Source organism: Salvelinus alpinus, chromosome 14, assembly GCF_045679555.1.
Source record: "Salvelinus alpinus chromosome 14, SLU_Salpinus.1, whole genome shotgun sequence".
In the NCBI taxonomy this organism is placed as follows: Eukaryota; Metazoa; Chordata; class Actinopteri; order Salmoniformes; family Salmonidae; genus Salvelinus; species Salvelinus alpinus.
The window spans coordinates 9,734,705-9,753,483 of record NC_092099.1 but is presented as its reverse complement, the minus strand read 5'-3'; the positions used below and the strand labels follow the sequence as shown (position 1 = coordinate 9,753,483).

Below are 18,779 nucleotides of genomic sequence, written 5' to 3'. Positions count from 1 at the left end.
CCATTTTGGCACCCAACCCTGCATTTAACCATAGTCATCTGCTACCCAATCCTACAGTGATTCCCAAGAATCATGAGATCCTTTCACTCTCTCAGGTTGATTACTGCCCTCATCCATTTTCAATTGACTGAACTCATCCTATTCTTTATCAATGTCCTTCCTTTGCGTTCACTTTCTGGTCAGAATCTATATGTGACAGTATTCAGAGCCTATGCAGAGTCAGATGCACACATGCATACATATCCACAGTGTGTTTTAGCAGCCCACTCACGTCTCCATCGTCAAAGCCACATGCAGTGCCTCCTGCTGAGTTCACCTTTCCTTTGGAACTGTGTGTGTGTGTGGTGACAGGGACACAGCACAGCAGCAGACAGACAGAGCAAACAGAGGGAGGTCAAGGACAAACGGTTTTAATAGGAGGACCTCGTGCAGATGATGACATTGATATGTTTTTACCTACAGTGTGTGCGTCCTTTCAGAGGCACTTGGCTCACTTAGTCTCATCTTCTGCAACCAAAGAATTGAACCGAGCAAACAAGTTAGGCTGTAGAAATGACCAAGTAATAGAATGAATGAATCATTTCAGATGTGGAATCTTATTAAGAGTCAGATGTTGTTTTGTTCTCTCTCCTACACCAAATGGAATCATTTGAGGCCTTCCACAACCGCAGGGTTCCATAAAATCTTGGAGCCCACAGTAACTGCAGATGCAACACACATTATTCCCGTTATAACTATGTGTGGATGATTGGTGGAGGAGCACACAGAGGCATCATGCCCATATGGGGCACAGAGGCACATGCCAGATTTGTTATGTTTGTTTTTTCTCTGTAATGCTACTAGTCACTTAGCAATTTTAGGCTTTAGCTTGCCCAGATAGGTTCCCAATCTCCCAACCTCATAACTAGCTACTAAGCCATTTCAGGCTATCAATCAAGTTAGAGTAGCTTGTCTAACTATCTTATCTGGCATGCCTGCTGGGAAGGTTTGCGAGACTTTAGAAAAGCAAGCAATTACTAAATGTACTGAATAATGGAGCGGCAGGTAGCCTAGTGGTTAGAGCATTGGACTAGTAAACGAAAGGTTGCAAGAATGAATCCCCGAGCTGACAAGGTAAGATCTGTCGTTCTGCCCCTGAACAAGGCATTTAAGCCACTGTTCGTAGGCCGCCATTGAAAATAAGAATTTGTTCTTAACGGACTTGCCTAGTTAAATGAATGTTAGAAAAAAAAAAAAGACATTCCTTAAAAAATGTTACCCTGATTTTTGCAGAGAAGCATATTTAATTTATTTTAAAAAAGACACCGGTCAGGAGGATACAGAAAGTTCAAAAGGTATGCCTAGAAAAATACTTGGTTTAAATGTAATCTTGCAACTTATGATAATATCATGATTTTTTATTTTTTATTTAACCAGGCAAGTCAGTTAAGAACAAAATCCTATTTACCATGACAGCCTACCCCGGACAACACTGGGCGCCGCCCCATGGGACTCCCAATCACTGCCGGATGTGATACAGCCTGGATTTAACCAGGTACTGTAGTGACACCTCTTGCACTGAGATGCTTGCTTTAGACCGCTGCGCCACTTGGTGCCTGTATTGATGATGTGTGTTAGGATCCCATGTACTGTGTTGTAATTTGGATGTAATATCCTATGTATGTTGTTGCTGAATATTGAGATGTGTGTCAGAATGACACCCTCATTAAAATTACAATTGAACAGGTAAAGACGTGGTAATGTATGCTTAGAAAACCTATGCAGAAAAATATGCATATTTCTTTAGGCATAATGGTTATGGCTCTAGATTGCAGAAAAAAAGCTGTTTCAGGTGTTTAAAACATTCAAAATTCTTCAACAGCTCCCCGCTCCATCCTCACGTACTTTGTGCCCCTCAAAAATAATGAGTATATGACGCCCCTACGCACACACACACACACACACACACATAATAAAGTGACACGCAGTGTGACAAAAATTCCACCTCCAGAAGTAGCAGCTCACTCTCCTAAGGACTATTCGTTCAAATAAGAAAGTTTTTCCTAATCGTCTTCCCCTCATCACAGGTTTTATACGAAGGGTTTTTTCAAGGACTTTGCTGTTGGGAATGCCTCTGTGTTGATGACGGATGGTTTTGACAATTGAGTGATAAAACGTATGAATTGTCATCTACCTCGATGTTTGTTCCATTTGCATCCCTTTGAAACTCTTCCAGCACTTTTTTCATCTTTCATCAGGCATCTCTCCCTGCTGTGGGTACTTTTGAGTGCATTTGATGTTAACTTCTCCCAATATGCGATTCTTCAGGTCTGTGTAAAGTAACTAATGATCCAGCATCAAAGGGTGAAGGCAGAGAGGTGAACACAGGGGGATTGACTCAGTGATGTACGGACTGATGGGGAGGTTGGTCGTGAGCTAGGTGAGTGCCCACCGAGCGGTGAGTGTTTCATACCCTCAGTCCCAAGCTATTTCCTCTGTCTTTATGGAAACATAATATGTAAACAGATGAGGAAGCCACAGTTGTGTGGGGCAGAAGAGGAGGGAGGGAGAGAAATAGAAGAAAGAGAGAGAAATAAAGGGAGGGAAAGAGAGAAAGGGGGGGGGATTTTTCAAATGAGGCATTAATTGGCATCAGTGACGATTTTAGCATGTAAATCTTGGTGAGGCAAACTAAAAACAAAAAATACATGAATTGTACTATAACGGTGACAAACGGTGCACACAAACTGTTAGGGCCTACATAAAGCTGTCCCAACAGCAGAGCTTTCTTTTCAGCACCATGGAGTGAATCCTTACCACCGCTACACCTGGCTATCAGCGGAGCCTTGTCTGGCAGCGAAACAGTTCATTCAGCCACATTTAATGACTTAAAAAAAATTATATGGCTGACTTGCTTAAACAAATGTGGTTTCTACTGACAATTTAGATGTACAAACTATGGCATAAGGGAACGATGAGCGGATAAGAGGCAACCCGTAATTTCGATTAAGACAATAATGAGTGAGCTAAGATGGGCGTAGTTAATATAACTATTTGTTCAGCACTTTTGAAATTGACAGTGACAGAATTCAGAACATGTGCCGTTCTTACAGTATTCTCCCTGTACACCAAGTCAGAACCATAGGATAAATCAAGGGGGCATATAAGCAGACAATGAAAGCTTTTAATATATTTGATGATGACATTTTTCTAAAACAGGCTGTAGGCTACATGTGCACCACCAAGTCAGAACAGTAGGCTAAGTTGAGGGGGAAAGGGACCAAATGATTATGGTGAGGCACATGGGCGACTAACAGCTTACTATACAACATACACGTATTATTACTTTCTTAGCTACAGTATACATATTTCCTTGGCATATTTCATAATTGATGCAGCAGCATACAAGACATTTTTGGACTTACTATTGTGCTGTGCTCACTTGAACAGAAAGGTGGCGCGGCGGTCCTTCTTGTGGGCAAATTTTGTCATCAAAGTCTGGCATTCTCTGGATTTATGGTGCGTTCAAGACAACTGGGAACTCTGGAAAAAAAACAAGGTCGAATCAGAACGTCAGTGTTCTTTAGGTCAGAGCTCTAAAAAGAGGCACAAGTTCCCTACTTGGAATTCCGAAAAGGATTACTGTTCAAAACACATTTTCCCATTCGGAGCTTGTTTTTTTTGTTGTCTTCATTGGAAAAGGATTGAACATGATTTGCCAGTAAATTCTCAATGTGATTCATGATGATGACTGCTTGTCTTGCTTGCTAGCTACGATTTTGAAAATATGATGTTGGATCAGTTCAATCAAAGCTACTGTAGATATAACGTGATTTGACGTCATTTTGTCTGTGGCCAATAACCTTGAGCCTTCTTGGATGGGCACTTCTAGTGTTAATTTATGGCAGCACCCAATGGGGTTTGGACGTAGGAACACTGAGCCAATCACAGCGCAGCTAGAGAAGATTACCATCCCCTACGCTCTGTATTTTACACTGGCTGCAGCTTCACCACAGAAAGCGTTAGGCAGAAACACCTGCATTTTGGAGCTGCCTTACTCAATAAAGCAAAAAAGAGACCATGTTTGTATGCAGCTTTATTAACTCAATACTTTTTTTTACACTGATATGTGACACATATTAATGCCAAAATAACATGCAAAACGGCAAAATATATATTTAAAATGTACTCCAAACTATTTTCCGGTGAAAATGTTCATTTGGGAGCACCAGTGCATTAGAAAAAAAAATCGGCCAGATAATACTTGTTGAAGCCTAATGATTGTACTGCTGTTTCCCAAGTGTCATAGAGGGGGAAAAAGACCACAGATTTGTGACTTGTGGTTGCATCATTACTACAGAGAAAAACACTTTGTCTCCATCCCAAACCGTTCAAAAGTTGTGAACCATATTACATGTGCATAAGGTCTGTTTTGTCAACGAGCACAATTCATTCCAATCACTGGTGGTAATCAGATAATCCAAAGAATTCAAGTAGTAAACAATACCCCCCTCTGGCAGAACATGTTCTATTGTGAACTGTCTGGGACTTGTTGTTTCCCTTTTTGCTACTCTTATTTTACTTATTAAGTCAATGAACAAAATTAACTGAAATTCATTTGTCTCAAATATATTGGCATACCTACACAAAACCACATTGTAAAATGAAAGGCCTATCTCTGTATTAAAATGTGTACCAATGCAACATGCCTAGATCTGGCCACGGCTTACAGAGCGCTCTTTGCGATAAGCTCTTGTACTGTCTTGTTCCACGGTCCTGAGTTCTCATCACAATGGCGCTACGTTTTTTCCCTTGTATTGCAGCTGGATGCATCTCCATTTTCGTGGCACATTTTTCATTCATAAACTACTTGCGGGCTGTTAACAACTTGTTCACAGTCATGTTGCCTCATTGGCTAGCAAGCTAACAACCTGGTAACTTGAGAATTGAACCTAGAACCCTGGTGTTGCAAGCACCATACTTGGGACCAATGTAATGCGCCACATTGAACCAATGTAATGTATCTCAATGTAGATAGACACCTAATAATCCACAAATTACTTCGTAACTTCAATGACAGGTATTTGTGTCAACATTTTAGCTTTCACAATAAACACGTCTTTACAGGGTTACATATGAGTTTCTAGTGTACAACATGTAAAAAGGGGGGACACCTAGTCAGTTGTACAACTGAAATGTGTCTTCAGCACCCAGGCAACAGTGGGTTAACTGCCTTGCTCAGGGGCAGAACAACCGATTTTTACCTTGTCAGCTCTGGGATTCAATCCAGCAACCTTTTGGTTACTGACCCAACGCGCTAACCACTGGGCTACCTAGTGCTACCAACAAAAAAAAAAGAATTGTTTGGAGCCCTGGCGTGGACTGACCTCTAATGGCATGTCAGCCTGCGAGAATAACTTCTGGGAGAGAGAGCGGGAGTAGAGATATATCTTTCTATAACAGCATGGGGGTGGGGGAGCACAACACATGCTGAAGCCACGTGTGAGGTATACAGGGAGAGTGTGCTGACTGAGTCTGGTTAGTAGTGAGCAGTTTCTGCCCCGTTAACAACGGCACCTGTGATCGGAGTTGGAGACTAATGAGCAGCCTTTGGCCACTGCCTTATATGTACATCTATGAAGCAAATGCTTCTTTATGAGCTCACTGTTCAGCCAGCTTAGCATATTAGTACATTGCACTTAATGGGCTTGACTGTGGTTGCCTAGAGGTGGAGATATTAGACACATTTATAAAGAGCTTATAGTTTAATCAGGAATACGCTCAATTTACAATGTAACTAAGCCCTGTGTTCTGTTACTGTCATGTATTTGAAATGCAGAGGAGGTTGTTTGGAGACAATGCACGGGAACAATGTGGCTTTGGCTATTCATCAGCTTTCATCAGGGGGCTCATGGTATTATTTTGACTGGGGTAAAAAAAAAGAAAGAGGAATCTGTTGATGAACAAGTACACTCTTAAAATGAAGTGCTTTGTAACACCAAAACTAGTGGCAACTGAGCTGCCACCAACTTGAAGGAGACAACCTTAACTTTGGTGGAGTATTGAAACACATCATCCTGAGATGTTTTGAAGCACTACATGGTGTGTTGTAACACCACTAAATCAAGGGTTGTGCAACACTTTGCCAGAACCTGGCAACACTAAAGGAAAAGATTGAAAACACTACTTTTGAGTCCTGTTTAGTTCAGAATTAGATACCTTCTCTTTTGGAGTTGTTTTCTCCCTCTAAAAGCTTATAAACACCATGATGATGTTTTGAATCTCATCTAGTGCAGAATTAGATCCCTTTTTCTGAAGTGTCTTAATGTTTAACAAGACAATCAGTTAGTTCTCTCTCTCTTTGGTTATCCTCATGAAATATACACTACATGACTAAAAGTATGTGGACACCTACTCGTCGAACATCTCATTCCAAAATCATGGGCATTAATATGGAGTTGGTTCCCCTTTAGCTGCTATAACAGCTTCCACTTCTCAATAACAGCACTTACATTTGACCGGGGCAGCTCTAGCAGGGCAGAAATTTGACAAACTGACTTGTTGAAAAGGTGCCATGCTATGACGGTGCTACGTTCAAAGTCACTGAGCTCTTCAGTAAGGCCATTCTTACTGACAATGTTTGTCTATGGAGATTGTATGGCGGTGCGCTCGATTTTATACACCTGTCAGCAACGGGTGTGGCTGAAATAGCCGAATACACTCATTTGAATGGGTGTCCACATACTTTTGTATATGTAGTGTACTTACATTTTGAGAAACAACATTTATTTTGGTAAAATGAAATTAACAAATTATTGAAATGACTTGCATTCATTCTTTAAAATATATTTTGACACTTTATTTAGACAGTTATGAAATGACAGAGGGGATACAGATAGGTGGGAGAAACAGATTGAAAGGGTTGGAGTGGGGGATTGAACCCCAGCCTTCAGGGGTGAGAGGGGTGACGTGTTTAAGCCGGTTGCGTTACCGCTAGACCAGAGGCTCTGCACGACTTGCATTCCTTTTTATTTTTTATTTCAATGCACCCAAGAATAATTTAGTGGTTTAGTGGGTAAAATTCCAATGAAATGTTCAAACTTATTGCCCCTCCTGTATCCAATCTGTCTAAACAAAGCATTGAACAAATAAGAGGAAATCCACAAAAGATATTCTCCATAGCGCTTTATCATCAATCAATATTTATGCTATAAACCATTTGCCTTTCTAAACCATTGATTGTTTTCACAACACTGTCTTAAAAACACCAATATTCAGGTTGAAGAACCACTTTGGGTGTTTCAGAGTTCTACTGTAATTTCTATTTTAAAACACATTCTGTGTATTAAAACACTTACTTTGGGTTTGCATTCAAATACCCTCCAAACACCAGATCTCAGCTTAGGTGCACTACTTTTCATGGTTTCATTACACAATCATGGTGTTTTGAGACTTCCTATTTTTACAGTCTCGCCTCGCTCTTTCATCATACCACCTGCACCTGGTTATGTTATGAAAGGCAGCCACCATCAAAGCAGGGAAGAAACCCAGACAAAAACATAACACCTGTGATGTCTATGTGAGGGCACACGATGCGGGAAAGGTGTGCAGGTGACGCTTCTATGAGAGTGTAGTGACCCCCCTGGCCTTTACCGCTCCACCAAAACGCCCACCATCAAAACCGGGCGTCTCCTCTCTGTACAGTGGATAAGCCTTGAAAGGAAAGGAGAAGCGGTGCAGTGACGCAGGGGGTTTAGGGTGCATTGCTGTTTTCCCTTTCTGTGGCAGACGCAGGCGAGGGGTTACGCCTCTCCCCCTGACACATCCCACATCGTGCCTCTTTCGGCATAGCCCCATTCTGTTCTCTGACTCACACTTGAGGAGAGACCCCAGAACAGCCACATTGGGAGATACACAACGTCAACCATGTTTGTGTGACTGTGAGGAACATTAGCGACAGGGCTGGGTTCAATTCGAATTGAAGGTAGTCAATTCAGAAAGTGATTTTAATAAAAAATGCAAAAATTGAAATTCTTTGGAAATGAATAGCTGCTACTACTCATTTCATTGATGTCATTGAATGTAGATGTAGTTTTTGTCCCAAATGTTTAATTCAAATTGAACCTAGCCCTGAAGGTATGTGTGGGTGGTGGGGGGTGAGAGTCTTGGAAAGAGGTGTTCCTACAGCACTTGTTGAGCCCGTCCTCCCACTCTAAATCAAGGAGTGGAATCAAATGTCCCACTTGTTAGGCCAGTGGAGTTGACTTAATTGGCTGAATACTGTGTTGTTCACTGTCTTCTTCTCTCACACATATTGCCTCACTCTGGACCCCTTTATCAAACCATCACAATGGGCCCTAATCACACTTTGATGTGCTGGTTTAATAATGTGCCATAGGAGAACTGTAATCAGAGACATTTCCGGACATGTAATTACACTTGGGTTTCTGGGTATTGTAACTGTAAGTGGATCTTACAGATGAAAGCTTTAGGAAGTGTTTTGCACTTGCTGTGGCTGACTGCCTCACCACAAAAAGTGTAAGGGAATCAGGATATTAGGAAAGTGCCGCTGTAGCTGAGATGACGACAAAGAAAATGTCTGGGTGATACGGGAGGGGCTTTGTTCAAAGAGAACCGTCAAAGAGGACTGACACATTTCTAGCTGCATATTTGCAGTAAACAGGATGTTTATTGTCATATTTAGACTTCCTGTCACTACCATTGTCAGCGTTCACCCAAGAGAAATCCAGACAGGTAGAGAATCCATCGATGCAGAAGCTTCTTACCATATCATTGTCATGTCAGGAGAGACAACTTTGGGCTCGATTCAATCAGATTCGCTTTAGACACGTCCGCATAGTGGTTGTTTTGGCAGTGTCGGAGGTGAAACTGTATTAGAGCTGTCAAATTCAAAAGTGTCTCCTGACATTATATCTAAAGCAGACATTGCCATTGGCTGAACGGAGTCGCATTAAGAGAAATCCCATGGAGCCTTGTTTACAAGTTCGAACACTGGAATGTGAAACGTAATCTACATCTCAATCAGGCTGATAGAAATCATCATTCTTTTGTTTAATGATTTACAATTTGAGCATCATTTATTTCATATAGCCTACATTTTTCTCTTTCTGAACTTCTAATGCGAGTGGAATCACACTTGGCAAAAACTGGTTGAATCAAAGTTGTTTCGACGTCATTTCAACCCAAAACATCTATGTGATGACGTTGAATCGTTGACTAATTAGACGTTGACTAACGTTGACTAATTAGATTTACAAAAAGTAATTAATGTAAGGGCATTTAGTATTTTATTCACACAAATTTTTACCTAAATCCAATGACCTGGTGAAATGTTTGATTGATTTCACGTTGAATCCACGTTAGTTGACAACTCAACCAAATGTAAATCAAAACTAGACGTTGAACTGACATCAGTGCCCAGTGGGACGGCTGTGGCTTCGTGACAATGATCACAAGAGCAGCTGCTCACCGATTTGACAGCTCCAACGCAGTTTCACCTCCGACACCGCCAAAACATCAGCTATGCGGTTGTCAGCTATCGCCGGTTAACACTTGATCTGATTAAATCTAGGCCCAAATCAAATTTACTTAAAGGAATAATCCACTCAAACTACAGTGGGGAGAACAAGTATTTGATACACTGCCGATTTTGCAGGTTTTCCTACTTACAAAGCATGTAGAGGTCTGTAATTTTTATCATAGGTACACTTCAACTGTGAGAGACAGAATCTAAAACAAATATCCAGAAAATCACATTGTATGATTTTTAAGTAATTAATTTGCATTTTATTGCATGAAATAAGTATTTGATACATCAGAAAAGCAGAACTTAATATTTGGTACAGAAACCTTTGTTTGCAATTACAGAGATCATACATTTCCTGTAGTTCTTGACCAGGTTTGCACACACTGCAGCAGGGATTTTGGCCCACTCCTCCATACAGACCTTCTCCAGATCCTTCAGGTTTGGGGGCTGTCGCTGGGCAATACGGACTTTCAGCTCCCTCCAAAGATTTTCTATTGGGTTCAGGTCTGGAGACTGGCTAGGCCACTCCAGGACCTTGAGATGCTTCTTACGGAGCCACTCCTTAGTTGCTCTGGCTGTGTGTTTCGGGTCGTTGTCATGCTGGAAGACCCAGCCACGACCCATCTTCAATGCTCTTACTGAGGGAAGGAGGTTGTTGGCCAAGATCTCGCGATACATGGCCCCATCCATCCTCCCCTCAATACGGTGCATTCGCCCTGTCCCCTTTACAGAAAAGCATCCCCAAAGAATGATGTTTCCACCTCCATGCTTCACGGTTGAGATGGTGTTCTTGGGGTTGTACTCATCCTTCTTTTTCCTCCAAACACGGCGAGTGGAGTTTAGACCAAAAAGCTATATTTTTGTCTCATCAGACCACATGACCTTCTCCCATTCCTCCTCTGGATCATCCAGATGGTCATTGGCAAACTTCAGAAGGGCCTGGACATGCGCTGGCTTGAGCAGGGGGACCTTGCGTGCGCTGCAGGATTTTAATCCATGACGGCGTAGTGTGTTACTAATGGTTTTCTTTGAGACTGTGGTCCCAGCTCTCTTCAGGTCATTGACCAGATCCTGCCGTGTAGTTCTGGGCTGATCCCTCACCTTCCTCATGATCATTGATGCCCCACGAGGTGAGATCTTGCATGGAGCCCCAGACCAAGGGTGATTGACCGTCATCTTGAACTTCTTCCATTTTCTAATAATTGCGCCAACAGTTGTTGCCTTCTCACCAAGCTGCTTGCCTATTGTCCTGTAGTCCATCCTAGCCTTGTGCAGGTCTACAATTTTATCCCTGATGTCCTTACACAGCTCTCTGGTCTTGGCCATTGTGGAGAGGTTGGAGTCTGTTTGATTGAGTGTGTGGACAGGTGTCTTTTATATAGGTATCGAGTTCAAACAGGTGCAGTTAATACAGGTAATGAGTGGAGAACAGGAGGGCTTCTTAAAGAAAAACGAACAGGTCTGTGAGAGCCGGAATTCTTACTGGTTGGTAGGTGATCAAATACTTATGTCATGCAATAAAATGCAAATTAATTACTTAAAAATCATACAATGTGATTTTCTGGATTTTTGTTTTAGATTCCGTCTCTCACAGTTGAAGTGTAACTATGATAAAAATTACAGACCTCTACATGCTTTGTAAGTAGGAAAACCTGCAAAATCAGCAGTGTATCAAATACTTGTTCTCCCCACTGTATGTATATATATATTATTTTTTTCATTCGTTCACTGTTGATACAGTCCCAAAATGTTTTGGATGTCAGCAAAAGTTAACTATATGATGCATTTTGCATCCTCATGATGATGTGGCAAGTTACAATTAGCTTTTGGTAAGTCCTATGTCTTTAAAACTTGATTATTGACATGCACAACATTTTGGGACAGTAATAACGGTGGAATAATGAAGGAAATACCAAAATGTCGTTTTTGAGTGGATTATTCCTTTAAGTTGAATTTCTCTAGTCTACCTGACAGCATCACTGTCAGAAGGAACATGGCAAAGCATTGAATGTGTGGAAATAGAAACGGATCCTATATTTGTAATAGAAATTGATAACACCCTGGGGGATCACTACAGGGTCAATGAGCTGTGGAAATATGAAAACAGGTCAATAACTGTATCCACATTCTCAATCCCTTAGAGAACAAACCAATGGGGATAAACTCTTCTAGTGTTGTTTTTATTTTCTGATGCATGCTGTACCAAAATAGTCTATTGATGAAGAAGGATCCAGTCTTCTTGATATTGAAGGTCAATGGACGTGGTATCAAGTCAGTGGGGAAGAGAGAAAGATAACCTGATATTTAATTGGACGTCGCAGTATGTCGTTTGTGTGTATAGCTGGATGTAGGGAGTGGGGAATAGGAGGTTGACTTCTTTGTTGTGGAGAGCCTTCACCACAGGTTTTGGCCCTGCTGCTTCATGGAGATTAACTCTGTTTATTTTGGCCCTGCTCTCAAACCCTCTCTACCTTGATTCTCAGCCAGACTGACAGCCAGCCACTGATAGGGAGATTTAACCACCGGACCAGAGGGCTTTACGGCAGCAGGTTCAATCAATAGAGGTCTTATAGGTCTCTAAGCCCTCCCTCGCCCCCCTACAAGAGTGATCTCAAGTCTTAATCTGAAACAGGAGTGCTCCTCGGAGACTTCGCATCACTTTTCATTAAAATGTTCCCTCAGCACTCGGAGCTGACCAAATTATAAGGGTCCGTCTATTACAATGAAAACAGATTTAGTCCAAGAACAACGACATGGCCAGAGCTGGCACAGTGATAATATACACTGATCAAAAATATAAACGCAAAATGCAATTTCTAAGATTTTACTGAGTTACAGTTCATACAAGGACATCAGTCAATTGAAATACATTCATTAGACCCTAATCTATGGATTTGACTGGGAATACAGATATGCATCTGTTGGTTACAGATACTGCCATATCTGCCTGCGTTATCTGTTGGTTACAGATACTGCAGGTAGCCTAGTGGTTAGAGCGTTGGACTAGTAACCAAAAGGTTGCAAGATTAAATCCCAGAGCTGACAAGGATAAAAATCTGTCGTTCTGCCCCTGAACAAGGCAGTTAACCCACTGTCCCTAGTCTGTCATTCTGTCTGTCAACTCTACCATAAAGGCCTGATTGGTGGAGTGCTGCGGAGATGGTTGTCCTTCTGGAAGGTTCTCCCATCTCCACAGAGGAACTCTAGAGCTCTGTCAGAGTGACCACAGGGTTCTTGGTCACCTCCCTAACCAATGCCCTTCTCCCTCGATTGCTCAGTTTGGCCGTGCGGCCAGCTCTAGGAAGAGTCTTGGTGGTTCCAAACATCTTCCATTTAAGAATGATGGAAGCCACTATGTTCTTGGTGACCTTCAATGCTGCAGACATTTTTTTTGTACCCTTTTCCAGATCTGTGCCTCGAGACAATCCTGTCTCAGAGCTCTACAGACAATTCGTTCGAGCTCATGGCTTGGTTTTGATTACCTGCCCTATATATGTCACTCCCTTTGGTTCCTTCCCCAGGCGTCATTGTTTCTGTTTCAGTTTCATGTCTGTGTGTTGTTCGTGTTTCTTGTTTTGTTCATTTGTTTATTCAATTATGCACTACCAAGGAAATGTACAGTATTATATAGAGACATGAGTGCCTGGAACTCCCTTCCATCTTATATAGCGCAAGTGAACAGAGAACCTGGTTTCAAAAAACAAATAAAGCAACATCTCACGGCACTATTCCTCTCCCCCATGTGACCTACTTGTTGTGTGTATGTACTGACATGTACGTGTAACTGATAGATGAACACACTACATGTTAATGTTTTTAAATGTATGTCAATTGTGAAGTCTGTAATGTATTTTTTGTTATGTGTCGGACCCCAGTCTTATTAGCTGTTGCCATTGACGTCGGCTAATGGGGATCCACAATCTTGGCATTGCAAGCGCCCTGCTCTTCCAATTGAGTTTCAAAGGACCTGGCAGGTACTTTGATGGTACTTTGCATTCTGTTGAACCATTGTTAAAAAGCAATATGTCATCCATTTTTCATCTCTCCGATGGGATGGAAATCAAAACCGCTGTTACGTTTTATATTGAAACCGAGCCCTAAAAAATTATCATAGCTGCACCTGAGACATCCATCACCATTGCAACCCTGGCAAACTTCCTGTAAGAGATAAGAAAATAGGAGAAAAAATCCGTAATTGCAGTAAAACAGAGGTATTGCCAGAGCATATAGCCAACGTCAGCAATACCTGACCTTCGACATGTTTTGGTTTCCAGTCTTAACAACTGTGTCAGCAATCACAACAGTGAACGTCACCTAACGGGTGCCCTATGGGGATCCCTTGGACAAAGTAGGGAGGAACTGTATACAGAGCAGGGAAGTTGTCATGGAGACGCACACTGACCGTCAGGATGAGAAGGCGGTTGTCGTGGCAGCTAGGATCCCCATCGAGATGTGTTTCACAGACAGTCAGGGGGCTCCCAGATTCTCTGCTGGGAGTCCATCACACACACCACACCTCCCCCAGTGTTTGCACTGGAGACATGCAGTTGCTCGGTATGTGGCACACACTCTCACAGGAAAATAACGGACATAGACAGAGATAAACATACCGAAGCACCAACACATTGTGCAAACACACACACCAACGCACACACCAACACACATAAACACACACACACACACAATTGCAAAAGCCAGACACAAATAATTTAATCTGGCAATCACATTGACTCTCCACATGAGAAATGGACAGTAGACAGATAAAGTGGACCTCCTTCTAGACATCTTTCTCAAGGGAATGACAGGATATGAGTACGTAAAATGTTTTGGCTATCTGTAAACTCCAAAACGCTCCTCTAATAGCCTGTAACTAACCCCCAAAGCAGGCACACAACATAAAACCAAATGCTTCTCATAAAGATGAATGCCATATCTAACGTGGAAGATCAAAGTTCGCCAAAAGAGTCATAAAAGTCTCCCCTCTGGTGTTAAGAAACACATGGGCTACAGAATGCATTTTATCAAGTGACTGCTGTAATTAGGTTGTTATATTTAATGAACTGGTTGTGTGTGGTCTGAGACCTTGGTGCCACTGGATTTACACATGAATGCACATACAGAACGCACAATAAAAAATCTCTTTCTTTCTCTCTTTCTCACGCTCTCTCGCTTTCTTTCTTTACAGTCCTCTCCCTCTTATAATCTCAAGTCTTGGATAGAGAGAGTTGATTCTAAATCAGTTCCTAGGGTTTAAAAGCATCCAGAAAAAGTGTATGTAGGGTCTAGTACTTCTCTGATATCAGACACATCTACTCTGGTAGTCTCGTTTACGTCTGTCTCCCGGGATACAACACAAAAACACAGGGACAGGCTCGAGAGCCTTTCTCCCTCGCTGTTTATTGTGAACCGTAAAAAGCAATGTGTGTTTTGGACTCTTTTTGAAGGGAGTGGGAGCAGCTGTTGAGGGAGTTTAGGAGTCACCAGGTCCAATTTACGCTGAAGCTGACAAAGGCCTCGGCGGCGATTGTCATCTCCCAGTTTTTGTATGCTATGTCATTTTTTTAATCGCATGATGTCACATGCTAAGCAGTGTTGTGCTAGGCTAATTATCCCGCTGGGCTAGCAATGGCCCTAGCATAGTTCAGACTCCTCCATTGACATACTACTAGAAAACCCTTTGCCTGCGAGCCCAATTGCTGTAAACTTAGCTTTCCCCTCAATGGGAGGGGAAAGGCACCATTATGAGATTTAGTCAACCACAGCAGATGCCTGGGTTACCCGCACCCCAACATAGTGGATTCATTCAGAGATTGTTCTCATTTCTGAGGTTAACCTTGAATTGCAGTAGGCACGGAGAACATAGATACTATGTCTGAAGGGGGGAGTGGGGTAAGTTGAGCCAAAGGGTTAGCTGAGCCACTCCTTGTTTCTAGGAAACCATTCACAAAATGAATCATGTGGCTAAATATTTAGGAAGAGGTTATCATTTCATGGAGTCTGTGAAGGAAGACACCTCATGGAAAAAGTGGTAAGCAAGATGCAAAAAAAATGATTTTCACAAAGTGAAATTCATTTATTGTGTTAAAGGTTTCATGGTGCTTGTAGCTAAACCAAAGTATATAGTTTTAAGATTGTTTATACATCAGTTGCGTTTCGAAAATATGAGGTCCTAAACCTAGCATGAAAATGCATCCTTGTAGCTCTGTGGGCTAACATAGTCAAAATAATTGCCATGGGGTACGTTGAGCCAACGGCCACCATAACCCACACAAATTCTGATTATATTTTGTCAGTTTTATGCATTCTGTGCATAGTATCTTTGCAATATTATGCATATGAACTCAAGATAGTGCATTTTTATTGTTACAAAGCAGATATCATTATGCCCTGTGTATACAAACGTAAAACAAGCCCCTTGAGGTTCTTGAGAGAGCAGCCAAGGAAGTGAGAAAACGGAAGAAGTCCATTTGAGCAGTAGCTAGGGATGAAAACATTTACTGAATGACACTGAAGAGGTACATTGAAAAAAATAAGAAAACTAATATGTACTTTGTGAGAAAGAGAGGCTATGATAGAGTAGCAGAGGCACACAAAGTCGTATCTGATAACATGGAGCCTGAGCTTGCTAAACATATCAAGAATCTCGCGGACCAGTTTCATGAGCATAGTAGCCTCAAATGCAGAGAGCTTGCCTGCAAATTGACAAACCGAAACAACATCCCTGTCTCACACAACTGGTCAAGAAATGGAAGGATAAGATATTGAACAGAGAAATACACTACAAGACCATAAATATGTGGACACGTGCTTGTTGAACATCTCATTCCAAAATCATAGGATATTAATATGGAGTTGTTGCTATAACAGCCTCCACTCTTCTGGGAAAGCTTTCCACTAGATGTTGGAACATTGCTTCCATTCAGCCACAAGAGATTAATGATGTCGAGCATTAATGATGTTCGTAGTCGGCGTTCCAAATCTTCCCAAACGTGTTCGATGGTTGTTGAGGTCAGGGCTCTTCCACATCGATCTCGACTAACCATTTCTGTATGGACCTCGCTTTGTGCACAGGGGCATGCTGAAACAGGAAAGGGCATTCCCCAAACTGTTGCCACAAAGTTGGAAGCACAGAATCGTCTAGAATGTCATTGTATAATGTAGCGTTAAGATTTTCCTTCACTGGAACTACGGGGCCTACCCCGAACCATGAAAAACAGCCACAGACCATCAGAACTCCTCCACCAAACTTTACAGTTGGCACTATGCATTGGAGTAGGTAGCGTTCTCCTGGCATTCTCGAAACCCAAATTTGTCCGCCGGACTGCCAGGTGGTGAAGCATGATTCAGAGAACGCGTTTCTACTGCTCCAGAGTCCAATGGCGGCGAGCTTTACACCACTCCAGCCGACGCTTGGCATTGCGCATGGTGCTCTTAGGCTTGTGTGCTTTTTTTGTTGCTGACATTGCTTCCAAAGGAAGTTTGGAACTCAGTAGTGAGTGTTGCAACCGAAGACAGGCGATTTTTACCAACTGTCACAGGATACCATCACCCACTTACCCTGTCCCTATACTCAACACCCCATACCTGGAGTAAGTTAATGCCAAGAGACAACTTCTTTTGGACAAGCTATGTTTTCAAAACTGTTATGTTTACATTAATTATTTCCAGGGATACACAACATCCTGAAATATATGTAGATATCTTTGTTTGAAAGAATGCTATATTTCCCTAGTGATGCTCTTGAGTTGGGTGCAGCGGTCTAAGGCACTGCATCTCAGTGCTAGAGGCATCACTACAGACATCCTGGTTCGAATCCAGGCTGTATCACAACCGGCAGTGATTGGGAGTCCCATAGGGCGGTGCACAATTGGCCCAGTGTCGTCCGGGTTTGGCCGGTGTAGGCCGTCATTGTAAATAAGAATTTGTTTTTAGCTGACTTGCTTAGTTAAATAAATTAAATAAATTAAAATGAATGTAAAAAATGGCTCAATTTACACCACACTCCCCTACAATGTGTCTGTAACGCTCGTCGTAATCCTCCTCGTCTGAGGAGGAGCAAGGATCGGACCAAAGCGCAGCGTGGTTTGAATACATACTTTAATTATTTAAACGAAGACGAAAAACACTTGACAAGATACAAAACAATAAATGACGTGAACAAACGAACGAAAACAGTACCGTGTGGCGAACAAACACAGACACGGCAACAATCACCCACAAACAAACAGTATGAACAGCCTACCTTAATATGGTTCCCAATCAGAGACAACGTAAAACACCTGCCTCTGATTGAGAACCATATCAGGCTAGTTAGACAACCCTAAACCAATGAAAACACATAACATGGAATATACCCACCCAGCTCACGTCCTGACCAACTAAACAAAGACTAAACAAAGGAAATAAGGTCAGGAACGTGACAGTGTCAGGCTTTTGCAATTGTGTGTGTGTGGGGGTGGGGTGGGGTGGGGGGGTTGCGTGTGCGTGCGTGCGTGCGTGCATTTGCGTGCGTTTGTGTGTGTGGATGTTTGATAGTATAAGCATGCCATGTACAAATACACGTGTGTAGTGCGTATGCCCATACGATCCCTTAAATGTCAGTGTAGATATATGTCTCCACATATTGATCCTTTGCTATTCCGATGGCTGTATCTTTCAGCATTAATCCATAAACCACACATGCCTGGACAGAGTGATAACAGGGACGTGGCCCAATGTTGTTGTGTTGCCTCCATCATAGAGCCCTGCAGAGCCATCAATGGCAATACATATAATGATTACAAATCAAGATATTCAAATTAATTTAATACAAAGATCACAGGATCCACTGTGTGATTTAGCGACAGACTGGAGAATGCTATGAGATGCTATGAGAGAGTGTGAAAAGAATCGTTGATGAGCGCTAATGTTATCATTTGCTTGCCTGAACGTGTGTAAGCTCGCGTCGTCATCCTTATTTCAACAGAAGTGTTTGTGCTCTATGCACTGCTCAGGATTTAAACACAGAGACCTGGGATGTAGTAGGGTGGTTCTGAACATAATCTGTGGATTTCCTGCTAAGGAGCTGTCAACTGTTACCCACAATGCCTTCTGCTGATGGTTGTTTTTAAAGCCTTATGTATTGCGTAACCTATGAAGCAGTGCAAGTACTTTAAAGGCCACACCGAACAGTGGGGATAGACTGATAGCACTGGACTTCAACAAAGTAGGATTTCCATAAGTTCTTTACTGAAAGCCAGATAGCTTTGTTGTC

General features: G+C 42.1%; 1 long non-coding RNA gene across 3 annotated transcripts in view; it reads left to right on the top strand.

Annotated features, from left to right (window-relative positions):
* The window catches only part of LOC139538360 (uncharacterized), a 41,610-nt gene that overhangs the window by 12,994 nt on the left and 9,837 nt on the right, over positions 1 to 18,779 (top strand). The window contains exon 4 of one of the 3 annotated variants that reach the window (XR_011667719.1): positions 1,417 to 1,534. The exons of the other annotated variants lie outside the window; for them this stretch is intronic. This is a non-coding gene — a long non-coding RNA (uncharacterized lncRNA). The remainder of the gene's footprint in view (positions 1 to 1,416; positions 1,535 to 18,779) is intronic. 3 annotated transcript variants of the gene reach the window in all.